This window comes from Musa acuminata, chromosome BXJ2-1, assembly GCF_036884655.1.
Source record: "Musa acuminata AAA Group cultivar baxijiao chromosome BXJ2-1, Cavendish_Baxijiao_AAA, whole genome shotgun sequence".
In the NCBI taxonomy this organism is placed as follows: domain Eukaryota; kingdom Viridiplantae; phylum Streptophyta; class Magnoliopsida; order Zingiberales; family Musaceae; genus Musa; species Musa acuminata.
In genome coordinates, this window is record NC_088338.1 from 24864444 (window position 1) to 24886924 (window position 22481).

Genomic DNA, 22481 nt, shown 5'->3' on the forward strand with positions numbered 1-22481 from the left:
GCACGAGCTTGCCGTGACCGATACGCAGTCGTCGGGCTAGGGCTCGGAGAGAGCTTGCAATAGGGATTTCGTGAACGTTCGAGAAAGCGACGACGGTTTCGTGACGGGCAAGAGGCTCCGGACGTTGATGCGCCGACTGCGACGTGCACATAGGCGAGGGACGAAGCTCGCGAAACGGGTGCGATAATGCCAGCACTAAATCACCAGATCCCATCAAAACACCGAAGTTAAGCGTGCTTGGACCAGAGTAGTACTACGATGGGTGACCCCCTGGAAAGTCCTCGTGTTGCACTCCTTTTTGCATCCCGGGATACGAAACATCTCCCGTAGAGCTTTGAGATGATTGTTTTGGGGCTGGAAATTTGCTGTGACCGATACGCAGTCAGTATCGAGGGGCTCAGAGAGAGCTTTCCGGATTGGGGTCGCATTAGCGATTCCGAGATCATTCTAGAAAGTGCCGATGGTTTCGGCACGCGCTTGCCGTGACCGATACGCAGTCGTCGAGCTAGGGCTCGGAGAGAGCTTGCAATAGGGATTTCGTGAACGTTCGAGTAAGCGCCGACGGTTTCGTGACGGGCAAGAGGCTCCGGACGTTGATGTGCCGACCGCGACGTGCACATAGGCGAGGGACGAAGCTCGCGAAACGGGTGCGATAATGCCAGCACTAAATCACCGGATCCCATCAAAACACCGAAGTTAAGCGTGCATTGGCCAGAGTAGTATTACGATGGGTGACCCCCTGGGAAGTCCTCGTGTTGCACTCCTTTTTGCATCTCGGGATACGAAACATCTCCCGTAGAGCTCCGAGACGATTGTTTTGGGGCGGGAAATTTCTGTGACCGCTACGCAGTCAGTATTGAGGGGCTCGGAGAGAGCTTTCCGGATTGGGGTCGCAATAGCGATTCCGAGATCGTTCTAGAAAGTGCCGATGGTTTCGGCACGCGCTTGCCGTGTCCGATACGCAGTCGTCGGGCTAGGGCTCGGAGAGAGCTTGCAATAGGGATTTCGTGAACGTTCGAGAAAGCGCCGACGGTTTCGTGACGGGCAAGAGGCTCCGGACGTTGATGCGCCGACCGCGACGTGCACATAGGCGAGGGACGAAGCTCGCGAAACGGGTGCGATAATGCCATCACTAAATCACCAGATCCCATCAAAACACCGAAGTTAAGCGTGCTTGGGCAAGAGTAGTACTACGATGGGTGACCCCTTGGGAAGTCCTCGTGTTGCACTCCTTTTTGCAACTCGGGATACGAAACATCTCCCGTAGAGCTCCGAGACGATTGTTTTGGGGCTGGAAATTTCTGTGACCGCTACGCAGTCAGTATTGAGGGGCTCGGAGAGAGCTTTCCGGATTGGGGTCGCAATAGCGATTCCGAGACCGTTCTAGAAAGTGCCGATGGTTTCGGCACGCGCTTGCCGTGACCGATACGCAGTCGTCGGGCTAGGGCTCGGAGATTGCTTGCAATAGGGATTTCGTTAACGTTCGAGAAAGCGACGACGGTTTTGTGACGGGCAAGAGGCTACGGACGTTGATGCGCCGACCGCGACGTGCACATAGGCGAGGGACGAAGCTCGCGAAACGGGTGCGATAATGGCAGCACTAAATCACCGGATCCCATCAAAACACCGAAGTTAAGCGTGCTTGGGCCATAGTAGTACTATGATGGGTGACCCCCTGGGAAGTCCTCGTGTTGCACTCCTTTTTGCATCCCGGGATACGAAACATCTCCCGTAGAGCTCCGAGACGATTGTTTTGGGGCTGGAAATTTTCTGTGACCGCTACGCAGTCAGTATCGAGGGGCTCAGAGAGAGCTTTCCGGATTGGGGTCGCATTAGCGATTCCGAGATCGTTCTAGAAAGTGTCGATGGTTTCGGCACGCGCTTGCCGTGACCGATACGCAGTCGTCGTGCTTGGGCTCGGAGAGAGCTTGCAATAGGGATTTCGTGAACGTTCGAGAAAGCGCCGACGGTTTCGTGACGGGCAAGAGGCTCCGGACGTTGATGCGCCGACCGCGACGTGCACATAGGCGAGGGACGAAGCTCGCGAAACGGGTGCGATAATGCCAGCACTAAATCACCGGATCCCATCAAAACATCGAAGTTAAGTGTGCTTGGGCCAGAGTAGTACTACGATGGGTGACCCCCTGGGAAGTCCTCGTGTTGCACTCCTTTTTGCATCTCGGGATACGAAACATCTCCCGTAGAGCTCCGAGACGATTGTTTTGGGGCTGGAAATTTCTGTGACCGCTACGCAGTCAGTATTGAGGGGCTCGGAGAGAGCTTTCCGGATTGGGGTCGCAATAGCGATTCCGAGATCGTTCTAGAAAGTGCCGATGGTTTCGGCACGCGCTTGCCGTGTCCGATACGCAGTCGTCGGGCTAGGGCTCGGAGAGAGCTTGCAATAGGGATTTCGTGAACGTTCGAGAAAGCGCCGACGGTTTCGTGACGGGCAAGAGGCTCCGGACGTTGATGCGCCGACCGCGACGTGCACATAGGCGAGGGACGAAGCTCGCGAAACGGGTGCGATAATGCCATCACTAAATCACCAGATCCTGTAACACCCCTCATTTCCGAATTTTCGTATAATATTTCTGGTGATAATGTAAGCATCTATTTTTAATTGACACAAGAAATAGAGTATGAATCAGAGGTAACTTATTTTTAAGATTTGGGAGATCTGTTCAAAAAAAATTTGAGGATCTATATGTAAACCCTAAGGACCTAATCGTGAATATGATAAAAACAAGGACTAAACTGCAAAATGCACCAAATGACAAATTCCACCGCTTAAGCCTCTCTGCCTTCGTTGTTAAGGAAGTAGAGGAGGCAGCTCGTGGGTGATCAGGGAAAGAAAGAAAGAAAGAAGAAGAAGAAGAAGAAGAAGAAGAAGAGAAAGAAAATTGGGGCTTTTAGGGTTCTTGCTTTAATCTTGTCATTTCGGGTCAAGATTTGCAAAGGCAAGTGTTCTAACCCCATCCTACATAAGTATTTGACTCTGTTTTTATGTTGATTCAAAATAAATTGGAAGATTTCTATTTAGAAACTGATATATCTCTCTTTGGACTTAAACCATGGATTCTGAAAGTCTTTCGGTAAACTGACCCCTAAGCACTGTTTCGGCTATAAGTTTTAATATAGAATGAGAATTCAGGCAGGAACTATTTTGTTTGAAATTAGACTCGTATGTGTTTCTTTTGACACCGATTTTGTAGATTTTGGATACCGAATACTTACCCAAAAATTTGTTTCAAAAGAGCCTATAGACGCTGTAAAACAGAGTTCAGATTTCTGACCTTTCGATACTAAAACGCCTATAACTCCCTGTTGAAAATTCTGATTTGTATCAAACTGATTTTATTTGAAAGTAGACTTGAAATTCTCTCTTTTGACATATAGTTTGAAAATTTTGGAGTTTAATTGCCCACCCTATCGTCTGTTGATTCCGACCCTATAAATTCTGTAACACAGTGATTGTGATTTTGACCTTGTGTTACCAAATCAGAGGTAACTCAGTGTTGGGAGCCCTGTTTCATATGAAATCTGTTCCATCTTAATATAGATTGATATATGATTCGACCATAGCCTTATTATGGGTATTGGAGCATAATTGTTATTCTAAAATATTTGTTTGATGTGCCACTGGAATTCTGTCCGAAATCGAGCTCTGGTTGATTTCGCGTATTTGGTTCCATTCCTTTGGATATCTGAATTTGTCTAACCTTCTTATTGGAATTGAGCTGATTATGATTGCTTGGAATCCCTGTACACTCTTGCTTCCAATTCTTTCCTAAAATGAATACTTTTGTGAGAGATTTGTTCCTTGCATCATTGTTTTTGAAAAGGCACATGTATGTTTGGTTGTTCCGCGTGTGCTTCCGTTATATGCTGCTTATTGTTGAAACTGCCTTCTTGTACTCTGGTGTGTGGGATAATGTGAACCTTTGCCAGAAATGGTAAAGGGAGTTGTGAACCTTTGCCAGAAATGGTAAAGGGAGTTGTGAACCTTTGCCAGAAATGGTAAAGGGAGTTGTGAACCTTTGCCAGAAATGGTAAAGGGAGTTGTGAACCTTTGCCAGAAATGGTAAAGGGAGTTATGCATAGAGCCTGCGATGCTCTGCCGGCCCCCTCTGACTTCACCTAGACGTGGGTGGATGGAGCTCCCAGACGTGGGAGACTTTTGTCAGGTGGTCATTCAGAAATGGATGAATCACATTCTGACTGAGATCCCACTACACCCTCTATATGTTTGATATGACATCCAGAGTTTTGGTGAGTTATTTTTGTTCGTGCTCTGGATAAGTATGATATGTTTGCAACGTCAAGGACGACGTTTGAGCTTCTGTACGACATATGAGTTTGATATGCTCTGAAATGCTTCATTCACTATTGAGTTTGCTTCGTAATGTTCCATAGATCGTTGATGTGTTCTGGAACATTTTATATGCCATTGATAAGCTCCGATATGTTTCCTTTGTTTCTGATATGCTCCAATTACTCTATGCCCCATCTGTCTGGAACCAAATATGTATGATTAAAAAAGGACAATTATGATTCTGCTCCTAATGATATTATGTATACGAAATCGTATATTCTGCTTTTGTGTTTTGATACTGTATCTCTTGGAAATTGTACTATTTTGTTATGGATATGTTAGTCACTTGCTGAGCTCTTTATGCTCACCCCGTTTGTTGATAAATTTTTCAGGATAGCGTATCGCTTGCTTAAATGTTAAGAATGGGCTGGGGCAGTGGAAAGTTTAGAAGACGTTGGGCAGAACTTTTGTTAGCATATATGTAGTTGTGTATAAGCTACCTTGCATCTAATGAAATGTGACTATAAATCTAAACCTGTGGATTTTGTGTAAGTTGAAGGATCCCTCATGTATAGGGTTTTGGAATGTTAAATTAAATTTGTGTAATGATATGAACTTATGGTAAATCGATGATTGTGGTGACTGCATGGATTTCCCCACTTGTGGATTTATATTGTGGTTTTTATTTTGATGAGTCGAGTTTAGATTGTATGAATTATCGAGTGATGTGTGCTATGTTTATGAATTGTACAGGGTTATGAATTGGTAGATTATAGAAGTGAAATTTTTGATCTGAATGTTTTCTTAGTGACCTCAAATGTGTGTTTGGATCCTGGGTTAGTTGTGACGAAAGATTTTAAATATAATGGATATTTTTAGGGGCGTGACAGAGGTGGTATCAGAGCATGATTTGAGAATCACTAAGAATGTTATGTTTTTTTTTTGAGGTTTATTGACTATCATTTAGAGATTGATCAAAGAAAATGTTCTTTTGATGTTTTAGGAAGCAAGGATGACGAGATCATCTGGTTCTCCTGTTGCATCTACTACTGATCAATTGAGTGGTATTATGCGGACTTTGGAGACTATGGCACAAGTGATGCAACAACAACAACAACCTGTCCAACAAGGAAGTAATGATGGAATAGAGACATCAAACCGGACGGGGTTGGGAATTGGACAGTTTAAGAAGCTTAGTCCTCCCAGTTTCAGTGGTGAGTCTGATCCAATGGTGGCGGAACGATGGATGATGCAGATAGAGAAAATATTTGATGCCCTAAGTTACTCTGATGAACGAAAGGTTTTTCTTGCCACCTTTATGCTGGAAGGAGAAGCTGAACACTGGTGGAGAATGATTAAGAGGATGTCTGAAATCAAACATGAGCAAATGACATGGAAGTTATTCCAAGAAAAGTTTTACGACAAATATTTTCCCGATTGTATGAAAGAGCAAAAAGAATTGGAGTTCTTGAACCTTATCCAGGGAAGTATGACGGTTACAAAGTATGAATCTAGATTTACTGAGCTCTCCAGGTTTGCCACACATATGACTGATGATGAATCTAGAAAGGCAAGAAGGTTTGAAAGGGGATTACGGCCAGCAATAAGAAGCCGAATGTCAGCTTTAAAATTACAAACATATGCTGATACGGTAGAAAGAGCTTTGAAAATTGAAAGAGACATGGAAGAAATTCAAGAAATCATTGGCAAGAGCCAAAGGGACAAATTTACTAGCAAAAGCAGGAGAGAAAATAAATATGAAGATAGTAACAAGAGGTTTAAGACATCTGGATTTGAGAAAAGGAAACCATGGGGGAGAACTCAGTTATGTGAAAAATGTGGATCAAATCATGAAACGAGTCGGTGTTTTCGGGTGACTGGAGCATGTTTTAGTTGTGGAAAGCTAGGTCATCAAATAAAAGATTGCCCACTGAACAGGAAAAGAGAGCCACTGTCTCCTAGACCCTCAGCCCATGCTAGAGTGTACGCTATCACGGAACAAGATTCTAAAGCTTCTAAATCTGTGGTGGAAGGTATTCTTCATGTTTCTAAAAGAAATGCAAAAGTTTTGTTTGATCCCGGCTCCAACTTATCATTTGTTTCACAACACTTTGCTTGTCACTTGGATATTCTACCTAAACCCCTGGATTATATGCTATATGTAACAACTGCTGTTGGAGATTCATTGGCAACAAACGTAGTCTACCCATCTTGTTTGATCTCTATTGGAGACCATGAACTCCTTGCTGATTTGATTCTCCTAGAGATCCAGGGTTTTGATATTATACTTGGCATGGATTGGTTATCTTCTCATCACGCTAGTATTGACTGTTACAAAAAAATAATTACCTTCTGCATACCAGATCAGCCTATATTTTTCTTTGAGGGCATTAAGCATGATTTGCCTCCTTGCTTGATATCCGCACTTCAAGCTTATCATCTTATGCAGAAAGGTTGTCTTTGTTATATGGTGTGTGTAAAGGAGCATTCAAATCAGGAAACCCACATAGATGAAATTTCAGTGGTCAAAGAATTCCCTGATGTATTTCCTGATGACTTGCCTGGTTTACCTCTAGATAGAGAGGGTGAATTTGCTATTGATCTAGTCCCCAGTACAACCCCAATATCTAAGCCTCCCTACAGAATGGCACCACTTGAGTTAGAAGAATTAAAGAAGCAAATACAAGAATTATTAGATAAGGGTTTCATACGACCCAGTGTATCCCCATGGGGTGCTCCGGTACTATTAGTGAAGAAGAAGGATGGAACATTGAGGCTTTGTATTGATTATAGACAGTTGAATCAGGTGACCATCAAAAACAAATATCCCATACCTAGAATTGATGATTTGTTTGATCAACTGCAGGGTGCACAAGTATTCTCTAAGATTGACCTGAGGTCAGGTTACTATCAGTTGAGGATCAAAGAGGAGGATATTTCAAAAACAGCCTTCAGAACTCGATATGGTCATTATGAATTCTTGGTGATGCCTTTTGGTTTGACTAATGCCCCTGCAGCTTTTATGGAACTAATGAATAGGACATTTCAACAGCTCTTGGATATCTGTGTAATTGTATTTATTGATGACATATTGGTGTATTCAAGGAGTAATCAGGAGCATGAGGAACACTTGAGGAAGGTATTGTCCATACTAAGAGAAAAGAAGTTGTATGCAAAGTTCAGCAAATGTGAATTTTGGTTGAATGAAGTTGCCTTCTTAGGCCATGTGATTTCAGGAAAGGGTATATCTGTTGATCCAAGGAAAATAGAAGCTGTAGTTGAATGGGAAGTACCAACAAATGTGACAGAAGTTAGGAGCTTCTTGGGCATGGCAGGTTATTACAGGAGATTTGTGGAGGGATTTTCTCGAATTGCTCAACCTCTCACCAAACTCACTAAGAAGAATATGAAATTTGTATGGGGTGATGATTGTGAGCAAAGTTTTCAAGAGTTAAAAAGAAGATTGACTAGTGCCCCTATTCTCACTATTCCAAGGGGTAATGATGAGTTTGTAGTTTATACTGATGCTTCAAGTAAGGGCCTAGGATGTGTTTTGATGCAGGAAGGGAGAGTAATTGCGTATGCTTCTAGGCAACTTAAAGGTTATGAACTGAATTACCCAACTCATGATTTGGAATTGGCAGCAATTATTTTTGCTTTAAAGATTTGGAGACATTATTTGTATGGTCGGCAGTTTGAAATCTTTACTGATCACAAGAGTTTAAAATATATTTTCACTCAGAAAGAGTTAAACATGAGGCAGCGAAGATGGATTGAACTTCTGAAGGATTATGATTGTACCATCCGTTATCACCCGGGCAAAGCCAATGTTGTAGCTGATGCACTTAGTAGGAAATCTACAAATTTTATGGCTAGTCTGGTCGTGAAGCAATGGAAGCTAATAGAAGAAAATTTTGATTTGAAAGCTTTGAGGAAAGAGCAAGACTCGATGATTCTGATGGCCTCCATTCAAGTGCAGTCTGATCTTATGCAACAAATTAAGGAAGGACAATTACGAGATCCACATTTAATCTACTTGAGGAGTGAAGTAGAAAAGGGATTGAAGCCACAATTTCAAATTTCAAAGGATGGCCTATTGAGATTTGGGGAGAGAGTATGTGTACCAAATGAACTAGTTATCAAGAATCAAATCCTAACTGAAAGTCATACTTCAAAGTACACCCTACACCCTGGGAGCACTAAGATGTATAGAGATCTTCGAAGTCATTATTGGTGGAAAGGCATGAAGAAAGAAATGGCAATGTATGTTTCTAAATGTTTGACTTGTCAGCAAATCAAAGTAGAACACCAAAGACCTGGAGGGTTGTTGCAACCTTTAGTTATTCCTGAATGGAAATGGGAATGTATTACTATGGATTTTGTTTCAGGACTACCCAGAACCTCGAGGAAGCATGATGCTATTTGGGTTATCATTGATAGGTTAACAAAATCTGCGCATTTCCTACCGATTAATATGACTTATTCACTTGATAGACTTGCAGATTTATATGTTAATGAAGTAGTAAGACTTCATGGTATTCCAAAGGAGATTATCTCTGATAGAGACTCCAGATTTCTCTCTAGATTCTGGAGAAAATTGCAGGAGTCGATGGGCACTAAAGTCAAGTTTAGTACTGCATATCATCCTCAGACTGATGGTCAGTCAGAAAGAACAATTCAAACACTTGAGGATTTGCTTAGAGCCTATGTTATGGATTGGAAAGGTGAATGGGATAAGGATATTTCACTTGTTGAGTTCACGTATAATAATAGTTATCATTCAAGTATTCAGATGGCTCCTTATGAAGCTCTATATGGGCGAAAGTGCGTAACACCTGTATGTTGGGAGGAAGTTGGAGACAGAAAGCTATTAGCACCGGACAAGGTACAAGAAACTACCGAGAAAATTCAAGTAATAAGGAAAAGGTTAAAAACTGCTCAGAGTCGTCAAAAGAGTTATGCTGACAATAGAAGACGAGATATTGAGTTTGAAATCGGAGATTTTGTATTCTTAAAAGTCTCCCCTTCCAAAGGCATTATGAGGTTTGGGAAGAAAGGAAAATTAAGCCCAAGATTTATTGGACCTTTTGAGGTTCTTGAGAGGGTTGGTTCTGTCGCTTACAGGATTGCCTTGCCACCAGCATTGAGCCATGTCCATGATATATTTCATGTCTCGATGATTAGAAAGTATATGTATGACCCTTCTCACATCATTAAGTATGAGCTGGTGGAGTTCGATAAAGATCTATCCTATGTGGAAGAGCCTATTCAGATTATTGATAAGAAAGAAAAAGTCCTAAGGAATCGGGTCATCCCATTGGTTCAAGTAAATTGGAGACATCATTCTGGAGAAGAGACAACTTGGGAGCTAGAAGAGGAAATGAAAAAGGTGTATCCTCGTCTTTTCATCGAATAGAGGTACGATAAATTTAGAGGACTAAATTTTTCTTTTAAGGGGGGGAGAGTGTAACACCCCTCATTTCCGAATTTTCGTATAATATTTCTGGTGATAATGTAAGCATCTATTTTTAATTGACACAAGAAATAGAGTATGAATCAGAGGTAACTTATTTTTAAGATTTGGGAGATCTGTTCAAAAAAAATTTGAGGATCTATATGTAAACCCTAAGGACCTAATCGTGAATATGATAAAAACAAGGACTAAACTGCAAAATGCACCAAATGACAAATTCCACCGCTTAAGCCTCTCTGCCTTCGTTGTTAAGGAAGCAGAGGAGGCAGCTCGTGGGTGATCAGGGAAAGAAAGAAAGAAAGAAGAAGAAGAAGAAGAAGAAGAAGAAGAGAAAGAAAATTGGGGCTTTTAGGGTTCTTGCTTTAATCTTGTCATTTCGGGTCAAGATTTGCAAAGGCAAGTGTTCTAACCCCATCCTACATAAGTATTTGACTCTGTTTTTATGTTGATTCAAAATAAATTGGAAGATTTCTATTTAGAAACTGATATATCTCTCTTTGGACTTAAACCATGGATTCTGAAAGTCTTTCGGTAAACTGACCCCTAAGCACTGTTTCGGCTATAAGTTTTAATATAGAATGAGAATTCAGGCAGGAACTATTTTGTTTGAAATTAGACTCGTATGTGTTTCTTTTGACACCGATTTTGTAGATTTTGGACACCGAATACTTACCCAAAAATTTGTTTCAAAAGAGCCTATAGACGCTGTAAAACAGAGTTCAGATTTCTGACCTTTCGATACTAAAACGCCTATAACTCCCTGTTGAAAATTCTGATTTGTATCAAACTGATTTTATTTGAAAGTAGACTTGAAATTCTCTCTTTTGACATATAGTTTGAAAATTTTGGAGTTTAATTGCCCACCCTATCGTCTGTTGATTCCGACCCTATAAATTCTGTAACACAGTGATTGTGATTTTGACCTTGTGTTACCAAATCAGAGGTAACTCAGTGTTGGGAGCCCTGTTTCATATGAAATCTGTTCCATCTTAATATAGATTGATATATGATTCGACCATAGCCTTATTATGGGTATTGGAGCATAATTGTTATTCTAAAATATTTGTTTGATGTGCCACTGGAATTCTGTCCGAAATCGAGCTCTGGTTGATTTCGCGTATTTGGTTCCATTCCTTTGGATATCTGAATTTGTCTAACCTTCTTATTGGAATTGAGCTGATTATGATTGCTTGGAATCCCTGTACACTCTTGCTTCCAATTCTTTCCTAAAATGAATACTTTTGTGAGAGATTTGTTCCTTGCATCATTGTTTTTGAAAAGGCACATGTATGTTTGGTTGTTCCGCGTGTGCTTCCGTTATATGCTGCTTATTGTTGAAACTGCCTTCTTGTACTCTGGTGTGTGGGATAATGTGAACCTTTGCCAGAAATGGTAAAGGGAGTTGTGAACCTTTGCCAGAAATGGTAAAGGGAGTTGTGAACCTTTGCCAGAAATGGTAAAGGGAGTTGTGAACCTTTGCCAGAAATGGTAAAGGGAGTTGTGAACCTTTGCCAGAAATGGTAAAGGGAGTTATGCATAGAGCCTGCGATGCTCTGCCGGCCCCCTCTGACTTCACCTAGACGTGGGTGGATGGAGCTCCCAGACGTGGGAGACTTTTGTCAGGTGGTCATTCAGAAATGGATGAATCACATTCTGACTGAGATCCCACTACACCCTCTATATGTTTGATATGACATCCAGAGTTTTGGTGAGTTATTTTTGTTCGTGCTCTGGATAAGTATGATATGTTTGCAACGTCAAGGACGACGTTTGAGCTTCTGTACGACATATGAGTTTGATATGCTCTGAAATGCTTCATTCACTATTGAGTTTGCTTCGTAATGTTCCATAGATCGTTGATGTGTTCTGGAACATTTTATATGCCATTGATAAGCTCCGATATGTTTCCTTTGTTTCTGATATGCTCCAATTACTCTATGCCCCATCTGTCTGGAACCAAATATGTATGATTAAAAAAGGACAATTATGATTCTGCTCCTAATGATATTATGTATACGAAATCGTATATTCTGCTTTTGTGTTTTGATACTGTATCTCTTGGAAATTGTACTATTTTGTTATGGATATGTTAGTCACTTGCTGAGCTCTTTATGCTCACCCCGTTTGTTGATAAATTTTTCAGGATAGCGTATCGCTTGCTTAAATGTTAAGAATGGGCTGGGGCAGTGGAAAGTTTAGAAGACGTTGGGCAGAACTTTTGTTAGCATATATGTAGTTGTGTATAAGCTACCTTGCATCTAATGAAATGTGACTATAAATCTAAACCTGTGGATTTTGTGTAAGTTGAAGGATCCCTCATGTATAGGGTTTTGGAATGTTAAATTAAATTTGTGTAATGATATGAACTTATGGTAAATCGATGATTGTGGTGACTGCATGGATTTCCCCACTTGTGGATTTATATTGTGGTTTTTATTTTGATGAGTCGAGTTTAGATTGTATGAATTATCGAGTGATGTGTGCTATGTTTATGAATTGTACAGGGTTATGAATTGGTAGATTATAGAAGTGAAATTTTTGATCTGAATGTTTTCTTAGTGACCTCAAATGTGTGTTTGGATCCTGGGTTAGTTGTGACGAAAGATTTTAAATATAATGGATATTTTTAGGGGCGTGACAGATCCCATCAAAACACCGAAGTTAAGCGTGCTTGGGCCAGAGTAGTACTACGATGGGTGACCCCCTGGGAAGTCCTCGTGTTGCACTCCTTTTTGCATCCCGGGATACGAAACATCTCCCGTAGAGCTCTGAGACGATTGTTTTGGGGCTGGAAATTTGCTATGACCGCTACGCAGTCAGTATCGATTGGCTCGGAGAGAGATTTCCGGATTGGGGTCTCAATAGCGATTCCGAGATCGTTCTAGAAAGTGCCGATGGTTTCGGCACGCGCTTGCCGTGACCGATACGCAGTCGTCGGGCTAGGGCTCGGAGAGAGCTTGTAATAGGGATTTCGTGAACGTTCGAGAAAGCGCCGACGGTTTCGTGACGGGCAAGAGGCTCCGGACGTTGATGCGCCGACCGCGACGTGCACATAGGCGAGTGACGAAGCTCGCGAAACGGGTGCGATAATGCCAGCACTAAATCACCGGATCCCATCAAAACACCGAAGTTAAGCGTGCTTGGGCAAGAGTAGTACTACGATGGGTGACCCCTTGGGAAGTCCTCGTGTTGCACTCCTTTTTGCAACTCGGGATACGAAACATCTCCCGTAGAGCTCCGAGACGATTGTTTTGGGGCTGGAAATTTCTGTGACCGCTACGCAGTCAGTATTGAGGGGCTCAGCGAGAGCTTTCCGGATTGGGGTCGCATTAGCGATTCCGAGATCGTTCTAGAAAGTGTCGATGGTTTCGGCACGCGCTTGCCGTGACCGATACGCAGTCGTCGGGCTAGGGCTCGGAGAGAGCTTGCAATAGGGATTTCGTGAACGTTCGAGAAAGCGCCGACGGTTTCGTGACGGGCAAGAGGCTACGGACGTTGATGCGCCGACCGCGACGTGCACATAGGCGAGGGACGAAGCTCGCGAAACGGGTGCGATAATGCCAGCACTAAATCACCGGATCCCATCAAAACATCGAAGTTAAGTGTGCTTGGGCCAGAGTAGTACTACGATGGGTGACCCCCTGGGAAGTCCTCGTGTTGCACTCCTTTTTGCATCTCGGGATACGAAACATCTCCCGTAGAGCTCCGAGACGATTGTTTTGGGGCTGGAAATTTCTGTGACCGCTACGCAGTCAGTATTGAGGGGCTCGGAGAGAGCTTTCCGGATTGGGGTCGCAATAGCGATTCCGAGATCGTTCTAGAAAGTGCCGATGGTTTCGGCACGCGCTTGCCGTGTCCGATACGCAGTCGTCGGGCTAGGGCTCGAAGAGAGCTTGCAATAGGGATTTCGTGAACGTTCGAGAAAGCGCCGATGGTTTCGTGACGGGCAAGAGGCTCCGGACGTTGATGCGCCGACCGCGACGTGCACATAGGCGAGGGACGAAGCTCGCGAAACGGGTGCGATAATGCCATCACTAAATCACCAGATCCCATCAAAACACCGAAGTTAAGCGTGCTTGGGCCAGAGTAGTACTACGATGGGTGACCCCCTGGGAAGTCCTCGTGTTGCACTCCTTTTTGCATCCCGGGATACGAAACATCTCCCGTAGAGCTCCGAGACGATTGTTTTGGGGCTGGAAATTTGCTATGACCGCTACGCAGTCAGTATCGATTGGCTCGGAGAGAGATTTCCGGATTGGGGTCGCAATAGCGATTTCGAGATCGTTCTAGAAAGTGCCGATGGTTTCGGCACGCGCTTGCCGTGACCGATACGCAGTCGTCGGGCTAGGGCTCGGAGAGAGCTTGCAATAGGGATTTCGTGAACGTTCGAGAAAGCGCCGACGGTTTCGTGACGGGCAAGAGGCTCCGGACGTTGATGCGCCGACCGCGACGTGCACATAGGCGAGTGACGAAGCTAGCGAAACGGGTGCGATAATGCCAGCACTAAATCACCGGATCCCATCAAAACACCGAAGTTAAGCGTGCTTGGGCAAGAGTAGTACTACGATGGGTGACCCCTTGGGAAGTCCTCGTGCTGCACTCCTTTTTGCAACTCGGGATACGAAACATCTCCCGTAGAGCTCCGAGACGATTGTTTTGGGGCTGGAAATTTCTGTGACCGCTACGCAGTCAGTATTGAGGGGCTCGGAGAGAGCTTTCCGGATTGGGGTCGCAATAGCGATTCCGAGACCGTTCTAGAAAGTGCCGATGGTTTCGGCACGCGCTTGCCGTGACCGATACGCAGTCGTCGGGCTAGGGCTCGGAGAGAGCTTGCAATAGGGATTTCGTGAACGTTCGAGAAAGCGACGACGGTTTTGTGACGGGCAAGAGGCTACGGACGTTGATGCGCCGACCGCGACGTGCACATAGGCGAGGGACGAAGCTCGCGAAACGGGTGCGATAATGGCAGCACTAAATCACCGGATCCCATCAAAACACCGAAGTTAAGCGTGCTTGGGCCAGAGTAGTACTATGATGGGTGACCCCCTGGGAAGTCCTCGTGTTGCACTCCTTTTTGCATCCCGGGATACGAAACATCTCCCGTAGAGCTCCGAGACGATTGTTTTCGGCTGGAAATTTTCTGTGACCGCTACGCAGTCAGTATCGAGGGGCTCGGAGAGAGCTTTCCGGACTGGGGTCGCAATAGCGATTCCGAGATCGTTCTATGAAGTGCCGATGGTTTCGGCACGCGCTTGCCGTGACCGATACGCAGTCGTCGGGCTAGGGCTCGGAGAGAGCTTGCAATAGGGATTTCGTGAACGTTCGAGAAAGCAACGACGGTTTCGTGACGGGCAAGAGGCTCCGGACGTTGATGCGCCGACCGCGACGTGCACATAGGCGAGGGACGAAGCTCGCGAAATGGGTGCGATAATGGCAGCACTAAATCACCGGATCCCATCAAAACACCGAAGTTAAGCGTGCTTGGGCCAGAGTAGTACTATGATGGGTGACCCCCTGGGAAGTCCTCGTGTTGCACTCCTTTTTGCATCTCGGGATACGAAACATCTCCCGTAGAGCTCCGAGACGATTGTTTTGGGGTTGGAAATTTCTGTGACCGCTACTCAGTCAGTATTGAGGGGCTCGGAGAGAGCTTTCCGGATTGGGGTTGCAATAGCGATTCCGAGATCATTCTAGAAAGTGCCGATGGTTTCGGCACGCGCTTGCCGTGACCGATACGCAGTCGTCGGGCTAGGTCTCGGATAGAACTTGCAATAGGGATTTCGTGAACGTTCGAGAAAGCGACGACGGTTTCGTGACGGGCAAGAGGCTCCAGACGTTAATGCGCCGACCGCGACGTGCACATAGGCGAGGGACGAAGCTCGCGAAACGGGTGCGATAATGCCAGCACTAAATCACCAAATCCCATCAGAACACCGAAGTTAAGCGTGCTTGGGCCAGAGTAGTACTACGATGGGTGACCCCATGGGAAGTCCTCGTGTTGCACTCCGTTTTGCATCCCGGGATACGAAACATCTCCCGTAGAGCTCCGAGACGATTGTTTTGGGGCTGGAAATTTGCTGTGACCGCTACGCACTCAATATCGAGGGGCTCAGAGAGAGTTTTCCGGATTGGGGTCGTATTAGCGATTCCGAGATCGTTCTAGAAAGTGTCGATTGTTTCAGCACGAGCTTGCCGTGACCGATACGCAGTCGTCGGGCTAGGGCTCGGAGAGAGCTTGCAATAGGGATTTCGTGAACGTTCGAGAAAGCGACGATGGTTTCGTGACGGGCAAGAGGCTCCGGACGTTGATGCGCCGACTGCGACGTGCACATAGGCGAGGGACGAAGCTCGCGAAACGGGTGCGATAATGCCAGCACTAAATCACCAGATCCCATCAAAACACCGAAGTTAAGCGTGCTTGGGCCAGAGTAGTACTACGATGGGTGACCCCCTGGGAAGGCCTCGTGTTGCACTCCTTTTTGCATCCCGGGATACGAAACATCTCCCGTAGAGCTCTGAGATGATTGTTTTGGGGATGGAAATTTGCTGTGACCGCTACGCAGTCAGTATCGAGGGGCTCAGAGAGAGCTTTCCGGATTGGGGTCGCATTAGCGATTCCGAGATCGTTCTAGAAAGTGTCGATGGTTTCGGCACGCGCTTGCCGTGACCGATACGCAGTCGTCGGGCTTGGGCTCGGAGAGAGCTTGCAATAGGGATTTCGTGAACGTTCGAGAAAGCGCCGACGGTTTCGTGACGGGCAAGAGGCTCCAGACATTGATGCGCCGACCGCGACGTGCACATAGGCGAGGGACGAAGCTCGCGAAACGGGTGCGATAATGCCAGCACTAAATCACCGGATCCCATCAAAACATCGAAGTTAAGTGTGCTTGGGCCAGAGTAGTACTACGATGGGTGACCCCCTGGGAAGTCCTCGTGTTGCACTCCTTTTTGCATCTCGGGATACGAAACATCTCCCGTAGAGCTCCGAGACGATTGTTTTGGGGCTGGAAATTTCTGTGACCGCTACGCAGTCAGTATTGAGGGGCTCGGAGAGAGCTTTCCGGATTGGGGTCGCAATAGCGATTCCGAGATCATTCTAGAAAGTGCCGATGGTTTCGGCACGCGCTTGCCGTGACCGATACGCAGTCGTCGGGCTAGGGCTCGGAGAGAGCTTGCAATAGGGATTTCGTGAACGTTCGAGAAAGCGACGACGGTTTCGTGACGGGCAAGAGGCTCCGGACGTTGATGCGCCGACCGCGACGTGCACATAGGCGAGGGACGAAGCTCGCGAAACGGGTGCGATAATGCCAGCACTAAATCACCAGATCCCATCAAAACACCGAAGTTAAGCGTGCTTGGGCCAGAGTAGTACTACGATGGGTGACCCCCTGGGAAGGCCTCGTGTTGCACTCCTTTTTGCATCTCGGGATACGAAACATGTCCCGTAGAGCTCCGAGACGATTGTTTTGGGACTGGAAATTTCTGTGACCGCTACGCAGTCAGTATTGAGGGGCTCGGAGAGAGCTTTCCGGATTGGGGTCGCAATAGCGATTCCGAGATCGTTCTAGAAAGTGCCGATGGTTTCGGCACGCGCTTGCCGTGACCGATACGCAGTCGTCGGGCTAGGGATCGGAGAGAGCTTGCAATAGGGATTTCGTGAACGTTCGAGAAAGCGCCGACGGTTTCGTGACAGGCAAGAGGCTCCGGACGTTGATGCGCCGACCGCGACGTGCACATAGGCGAGGGACGAAGCTCGCGAAACGGGTGCGATAATGCCAGCACTAAATCACCGGATCCCATCAAAATATCGGAGTTAAGCGTGCTTGGGCCAGAGTAGTACTACGATGGGTAACCCCCTGGGAAGTCCTCGTGTTGCACTCCTTTTTGCATCTCGGGATACGAAACATGTCCCGTAGAGCTCCGAGACGATTGTTTTGGGACTGGAAATTTCTGTGACCGCTACGCAGTCAGTATTGAGGGGCTCGGAGAGAGCTTTCCGGATTGGGGTCGCAATAGCGATTCCGAGATCGTTCTAGAAAGTGCCGATGGTTTCGGCACGCGCTTGCCGTGACCGATACGCAGTCGTCGGGCTAGGGCTCGGAGAGAGCTTGCAATATGGATTTCGTGAACGTTCGAGAAAGCGCCGACGGTTTCGTGACGGTCAAGAGGCTCCGGACGTTGATGCGCCGACCGCGACGTGCACATAGGCGAGGGACGAAGCTCGCGAAACGGGTGGGATAATGCCAGCACTAAATCAACAGATCCCATCAAAACACCAAAGTTAAGCGTGCTTGGGCCAGAGTAGTACTACGATGGGTGACCCCCTGGGAAGTCCTCGCGTTGCACTCCTTTTTGCATCCCGGGATACGAAACATCTCCCATAGAGCTCTGAGATGATTGTTTTGGGGCTGGAAATTTGCTGTGACCGCTACGCAGTCAGTATCGAGGGGCTCAGAGAGAGCTTTCCGGATTGGGGTCGCATTAGCGATTCCGAGATCGTTCTAGAAAGTGCCGATGGTTTCGGCACGCGCTTGCCGTGACCGATACGTAGTCGTCGGGCTAGGGCTCGGAGAGAGCTTGCAATATGGATTTCGTGAACGTTCGAGAAAGCGCCGACGGTTTCGTGACGGTCAAGAGGCTCCGGACGTTGATGCGCCGACCGCGACGTGCACATAGGCGAGGGACGAAGCTCGCGAAACGGGTGGGATAATGCCAGCACTAAATCACCGGATCCCATCAAAACACCGAAGTTAAGCGTGCTTGGGCCAGAGTAGTACTACGATGGGTGAACCCCTGGGAAGTCCTCGTGTTGCACTCCTTTTTGCATCTCGGGATACGAAACATCTCCCGTAGAGCTCCGAGACGATTGTTTTGGGGTTGGAAATTTCTGTGACCGCTACTCAGTCAGTATTGAGGGGCTCGGAGAGAGCTTTCCGGATTGGGGTTGCAATAGCGATTCCGAGATCGTTCTAGAAAGTGTCGATGGTTTCGGCACGCGCTTGCCGTGACCGATACGCATTCGTCGGGCTAGGGCTCGGAGAGAGCTTGCAATAGGGATTTCGTGATCGTTCGAGAAAGCGCCGACGGTTTCGTGACGGGCAAGAGGCTCCGGACGTTGATGCGCCGACCGCGACGTGCACATAGGCGAGGGACGAAGCTCGCGAAACGGGTGCGATAATGCCAGCACTAAATCACCGGATCCCATCAAAATATCGGAGTTAAGCGTGCTTGGGCCAGAGTAGTACTACGATGGGTAACCCCCTGGGAAGTCCTCGTGTTGCACTCCTTTTTGCATCTCGGGATACGAAACATGTCCCGTAGAGCTCCGAGACGATTGTTTTGGGACTGGAAATTTCTGTGACCGCTACGCAGTCAGTATTGAGGGGCTCGGAGAGAGCTTTCCGGATTGGGGTCGCAATAGCGATTCCGAGATCGTTCTAGAAAGTGCCGATGGTTTCGGCACGCGCTTGCCGTGACCGATACGCAGTCGTCGGGCTAGGGATCGGAGAGAGCTTGCAATAGGGATTTCGTGAACGTTCGAGAAAGCGCCGACGGTTTCGTGACAGGCAAGAGGCTCCGGACGTTGATGCGCCGACCGCGACGTGCACATAGGCGAGGGACGAAGCTCGTGAAACAGGTGCGATAATGCCATCACTAAATCACCAGATCCCATCAAAACACCGAAGTTAAGCGTGCTTGGGCCAGAGTAGTACTACGATGGGTGACCCCCTGTGAAGTACTCGTGTTGCTCTCCTTTTTGCATCCCGGGATACGAAACATCTCCCGTAGAGCTCCGAGACGATTGTTTTGGGGCTGGAAATTTGCTGTGACCGATACGCAGTCAGTATCGAGGGGCTCAGAGAGTGCTTTCCGGATTGGGGTCGCATTAGCGATTCCAAGATCGTTCTAGAAAGTGCCGATTGTTTCGGCACGAGCTTGCCGTGACCGATACGCATTCGGCGGGCTAGGGCTCGGAGAGAGCTTGCAATAGGGATTTCGTGAACGTTCGAGAAAGCGACGACGGTTTCGTGACGGGCAAGAGGCTCCGGACGTTGATGCGCCGACCGCGACGTGCACATAGGCGAGGGACGAAGCTCGCGAAACGGGTGCGATAATGCCAGCACTAAATCAACAGATCCCATCAAAACACCAAAGTTAAGCGTGCTTGGGCCAGAGTAGTACTACGATGGGTGACCCCCTGGGAAGTCCTCGCGTTGCACTCCTTTTTGCATCCCGGGATACGAAACATCTCCCATAGAGCTCTGAGATGATTGTTTTGGGGCTGGAAATTTGCTGTGACCGCTACGCAGTCAGTATCGAGGGGCTCAGAGAGAGCTTTCCGGATTGGGGTCGCATTAGCGATTCCGAGATCGTTCTAGAAAGTGCCGATGGTTTCGGCACGCGCTTGCCGTGACCGATACGTAGTCGTCGGGCTAGGGCTCGGAGAGAGCTTGCAATATGGATTTCGTGAACGTTCGAGAAAGCGCCGACGGTTTCGTGACGGTCAAGAGGCTCCGGACGTTGATGCGCCGACCGCGACGTGCACATAGGCGAGGGACGAAGCTCGCGAAACGGGTGGGATAATGCCAGCACTAAATCACCGGATCCCATCAAAACACCGAAGTTAAGCGTGCTTGGGCCAGAGTAGTACTACGATGGGTGAACCCCTGGGAAGTCCTCGTGTTGCACTCCTTTTTGCATCTCGGGATACGAAACATCTCCCGTAGAGCTCCGAGACGATTGTTTTGGGGTTGGAAATTTCTGTGACCGCTACTCAGTCAGTATTGAGTGGCTCGGAGAGAGCTTTCCGGATTGGGGTTGCAATAGCGATTCCGAGATCGTTCTAGAAAGTGCCGATGGTTTCGGCACGCGCTTGCCGTGACCGATACGCAGTCGTCGGGCTAGGGCTCGGATAGAGCTTGCAATAGGGATTTCGTGAACGTTCGAGAAAGCGACGACGGTTTCGTGACGGGCAAGAGGCTCCAGACGTTAATGCGCCGACCGCGACGTGCACATAGGCGAGGGACGAAGCTCGCGAAACGGGTGCGATAATGCCAGCACTAAATCACCAAATCCCATCAGAACACCGAAGTTAAGCGTGCTTGGGCCAGAGTAGTACTACGATGGGTGACCCCATGGGAAGTCCTCGTGTTGCACTCCGTTTTGCATCCCGGGATACGAAACATCTCCCGTAGAGCTCCGAGACGATTGTTTTGGGGCTGGAAATTTGCTGTGACCGCTACGCACTCAATATCGAGGGGCTCAGAGAGAGTTTTCCGGATTGGGGTCGTATTAGCGATTCCGAGATCGTTCTAGAAAGTGTCGATTGTTTCAGCACGAGCTTGCCGTGACCGATACGCAGTCGTCGGGCTAGGGCTCGGAGAGAGCTTGCAATAGGGATTTCGTGAACGTTCGAGAAAGCGACGATGGTTTCGTGACGGGCAAGAGGCTCCGGACGTTGATGCGCCGACTGCGACGTGCACATAGGCGAGGGACGAAGCTCGCGAAACGGGTGCGATAATGCCAGCACTAAATCACCAGATCCCATCAAAACACCGAAGTTAAGCGTGCTTGGGCCAGAGTAGTACTACGATGGGTGACCCCCTGGGAAGGCCTCGTGTTGCACTCCTTTTTGCATCCCGGGATACGAAACATCTCCCGTAGAGCTCTGAGATGATTGTTTTGGGGATGGAAATTTGCTGTGACCGCTACGCAGTCAGTATCGAGGGGCTCAGAGAGAGCTTTCCGGATTGGGGTCGCATTAGCGATTCCGAGATCGTTCTAGAAAGTGTCGATGGTTTCGGCACGCGCTTGCCGTGACCGATACGCAGTCGTCGGGCTTGGGCTCGGAGAGAGCTTGCAATAGGGATTTCGTGAACGTTCGAGAAAGCGCCGACGGTTTCGTGACGGGCAAGAGGCTCCAGACATTGATGCGCCGACCGCGACGTGCACATAGGCGAGGGACGAAGCTCGCGAAACGGGTGCGATAATGCCAGCACTAAATCACCGGATCCCATCAAAACATCGAAGTTAAGTGTGCTTGGGCCAGAGTAGTACTACGATGGGTGACCCCCTGGGAAGTCCTCGTGTTGCACTCCTTTTTGCATCTCGGGATACGAAACATCTCCCGTAGAGCTCCGAGACGATTGTTTTGGGGCTGGAAATTTCTGTGACCGCTACGCAGTCAGTATTGAGGGGCTCGGAGAGAGCTTTCCGGATTGGGGTCGCAATAGCGATTCCGAGATCATTCTAGAAAGTGCCGATGGTTTCGGCACGCGCTTGCCGTGACCGATACGCAGTCGTCGGGCTAGGGCTCGGAGAGAGCTTGCAATAGGGATTTCGTGAACGTTCGAGAAAGCGACGACGGTTTCGTGACGGGCAAGAGGCTCCGGACGTTGATGCGCCGACCGCGACGTGCACATAGGCGAGGGACGAAGCTCGCGAAACGGGTGCGATAATGCCAGCACTAAATCACCAGATCCCATCAAAACACCGAAGTTAAGCGTGCTTGGGCCAGAGTAGTACTACGATGGGTGACCCCCTGGGAAGGCCTCGTGTTGCACTCCTTTTTGCATCCCGGGATACGAAACATCTCCCGTAGAGCTCTGAGATGATTGTTTTGGGGATGGAAATTTGCTGTGACCACTACGCAGTCAGTATCGAGGGGCTCAGAGAGAGCTTTCCGGATTGGGGTCG

At 47.5% G+C, this 22481-nt stretch overlaps 1 long non-coding RNA gene, 14 other non-coding genes and 12 pseudogenes across 15 annotated transcripts; all 27 read left to right on the plus strand.

The window, feature by feature from the left end:
* Window positions 1–176: 176 nt before the first annotated feature.
* On the plus strand, window positions 177–295 carry LOC135602568 (5S ribosomal RNA; annotated as a pseudogene).
* Window positions 296–645: 350 nt separating this feature from the next.
* LOC135602843 (5S ribosomal RNA) lies at window positions 646–764 on the plus strand (annotated as a pseudogene).
* Window positions 765–1113: 349 nt separating this feature from the next.
* On the plus strand, window positions 1114–1232 carry LOC135602158 (5S ribosomal RNA; annotated as a pseudogene).
* A 349-nt stretch (window positions 1233–1581) lies between these two features.
* On the plus strand, window positions 1582–1700 carry LOC135602867 (5S ribosomal RNA; annotated as a pseudogene).
* A 350-nt stretch (window positions 1701–2050) lies between these two features.
* Window positions 2051–2169, plus strand: LOC135601343 (5S ribosomal RNA). Its single transcript, XR_010483638.1, has one exon. It is a non-coding gene; the product is annotated as a 5S ribosomal RNA (ribosomal RNA).
* A 650-nt stretch (window positions 2170–2819) lies between these two features.
* LOC135599080 (uncharacterized) lies at window positions 2820–5577 on the plus strand. The gene is made up of 2 exons (XR_010481826.1): window positions 2820–2957; window positions 4705–5577. It is a non-coding gene; the product is annotated as an uncharacterized LOC135599080 (long non-coding RNA).
* Window positions 5578–12864: 7287 nt separating this feature from the next.
* Window positions 12865–12983, plus strand: LOC135599957 (5S ribosomal RNA). Its single transcript, XR_010482294.1, has one exon. It is a non-coding gene; the product is annotated as a 5S ribosomal RNA (ribosomal RNA).
* A 349-nt stretch (window positions 12984–13332) lies between these two features.
* On the plus strand, window positions 13333–13451 carry LOC135601344 (5S ribosomal RNA). The gene has a single exon (XR_010483639.1). It is a non-coding gene; the product is annotated as a 5S ribosomal RNA (ribosomal RNA).
* A 349-nt stretch (window positions 13452–13800) lies between these two features.
* LOC135602344 (5S ribosomal RNA) lies at window positions 13801–13919 on the plus strand (annotated as a pseudogene).
* A 350-nt stretch (window positions 13920–14269) lies between these two features.
* On the plus strand, window positions 14270–14388 carry LOC135600675 (5S ribosomal RNA). The gene has a single exon (XR_010482991.1). It is a non-coding gene; the product is annotated as a 5S ribosomal RNA (ribosomal RNA).
* Window positions 14389–14737: 349 nt separating this feature from the next.
* On the plus strand, window positions 14738–14856 carry LOC135601334 (5S ribosomal RNA). Its single transcript, XR_010483629.1, has one exon. It is a non-coding gene; the product is annotated as a 5S ribosomal RNA (ribosomal RNA).
* A 349-nt stretch (window positions 14857–15205) lies between these two features.
* Window positions 15206–15324, plus strand: LOC135601335 (5S ribosomal RNA). The gene has a single exon (XR_010483630.1). It is a non-coding gene; the product is annotated as a 5S ribosomal RNA (ribosomal RNA).
* Window positions 15325–15673: 349 nt separating this feature from the next.
* On the plus strand, window positions 15674–15792 carry LOC135601046 (5S ribosomal RNA). The gene has a single exon (XR_010483352.1). It is a non-coding gene; the product is annotated as a 5S ribosomal RNA (ribosomal RNA).
* Window positions 15793–16142: 350 nt separating this feature from the next.
* LOC135601186 (5S ribosomal RNA) lies at window positions 16143–16261 on the plus strand. The gene has a single exon (XR_010483488.1). It is a non-coding gene; the product is annotated as a 5S ribosomal RNA (ribosomal RNA).
* Window positions 16262–16611: 350 nt separating this feature from the next.
* On the plus strand, window positions 16612–16730 carry LOC135601345 (5S ribosomal RNA). Its single transcript, XR_010483640.1, has one exon. It is a non-coding gene; the product is annotated as a 5S ribosomal RNA (ribosomal RNA).
* A 349-nt stretch (window positions 16731–17079) lies between these two features.
* Window positions 17080–17198, plus strand: LOC135601187 (5S ribosomal RNA). The gene has a single exon (XR_010483489.1). It is a non-coding gene; the product is annotated as a 5S ribosomal RNA (ribosomal RNA).
* A 349-nt stretch (window positions 17199–17547) lies between these two features.
* LOC135603210 (5S ribosomal RNA) lies at window positions 17548–17666 on the plus strand (annotated as a pseudogene).
* Window positions 17667–18015: 349 nt separating this feature from the next.
* Window positions 18016–18134, plus strand: LOC135604049 (5S ribosomal RNA; annotated as a pseudogene).
* Window positions 18135–18484: 350 nt separating this feature from the next.
* On the plus strand, window positions 18485–18603 carry LOC135602580 (5S ribosomal RNA; annotated as a pseudogene).
* Window positions 18604–18952: 349 nt separating this feature from the next.
* LOC135603212 (5S ribosomal RNA) lies at window positions 18953–19071 on the plus strand (annotated as a pseudogene).
* A 349-nt stretch (window positions 19072–19420) lies between these two features.
* Window positions 19421–19539, plus strand: LOC135604330 (5S ribosomal RNA; annotated as a pseudogene).
* Window positions 19540–19889: 350 nt separating this feature from the next.
* LOC135603404 (5S ribosomal RNA) lies at window positions 19890–20008 on the plus strand (annotated as a pseudogene).
* A 350-nt stretch (window positions 20009–20358) lies between these two features.
* LOC135602582 (5S ribosomal RNA) lies at window positions 20359–20477 on the plus strand (annotated as a pseudogene).
* A 349-nt stretch (window positions 20478–20826) lies between these two features.
* Window positions 20827–20945, plus strand: LOC135601048 (5S ribosomal RNA). Its single transcript, XR_010483354.1, has one exon. It is a non-coding gene; the product is annotated as a 5S ribosomal RNA (ribosomal RNA).
* Window positions 20946–21295: 350 nt separating this feature from the next.
* Window positions 21296–21414, plus strand: LOC135601188 (5S ribosomal RNA). The gene has a single exon (XR_010483490.1). It is a non-coding gene; the product is annotated as a 5S ribosomal RNA (ribosomal RNA).
* A 350-nt stretch (window positions 21415–21764) lies between these two features.
* LOC135601346 (5S ribosomal RNA) lies at window positions 21765–21883 on the plus strand. The gene has a single exon (XR_010483641.1). It is a non-coding gene; the product is annotated as a 5S ribosomal RNA (ribosomal RNA).
* A 349-nt stretch (window positions 21884–22232) lies between these two features.
* On the plus strand, window positions 22233–22351 carry LOC135601190 (5S ribosomal RNA). Its single transcript, XR_010483491.1, has one exon. It is a non-coding gene; the product is annotated as a 5S ribosomal RNA (ribosomal RNA).
* Window positions 22352–22481: the final 130 nt, after the last annotated feature.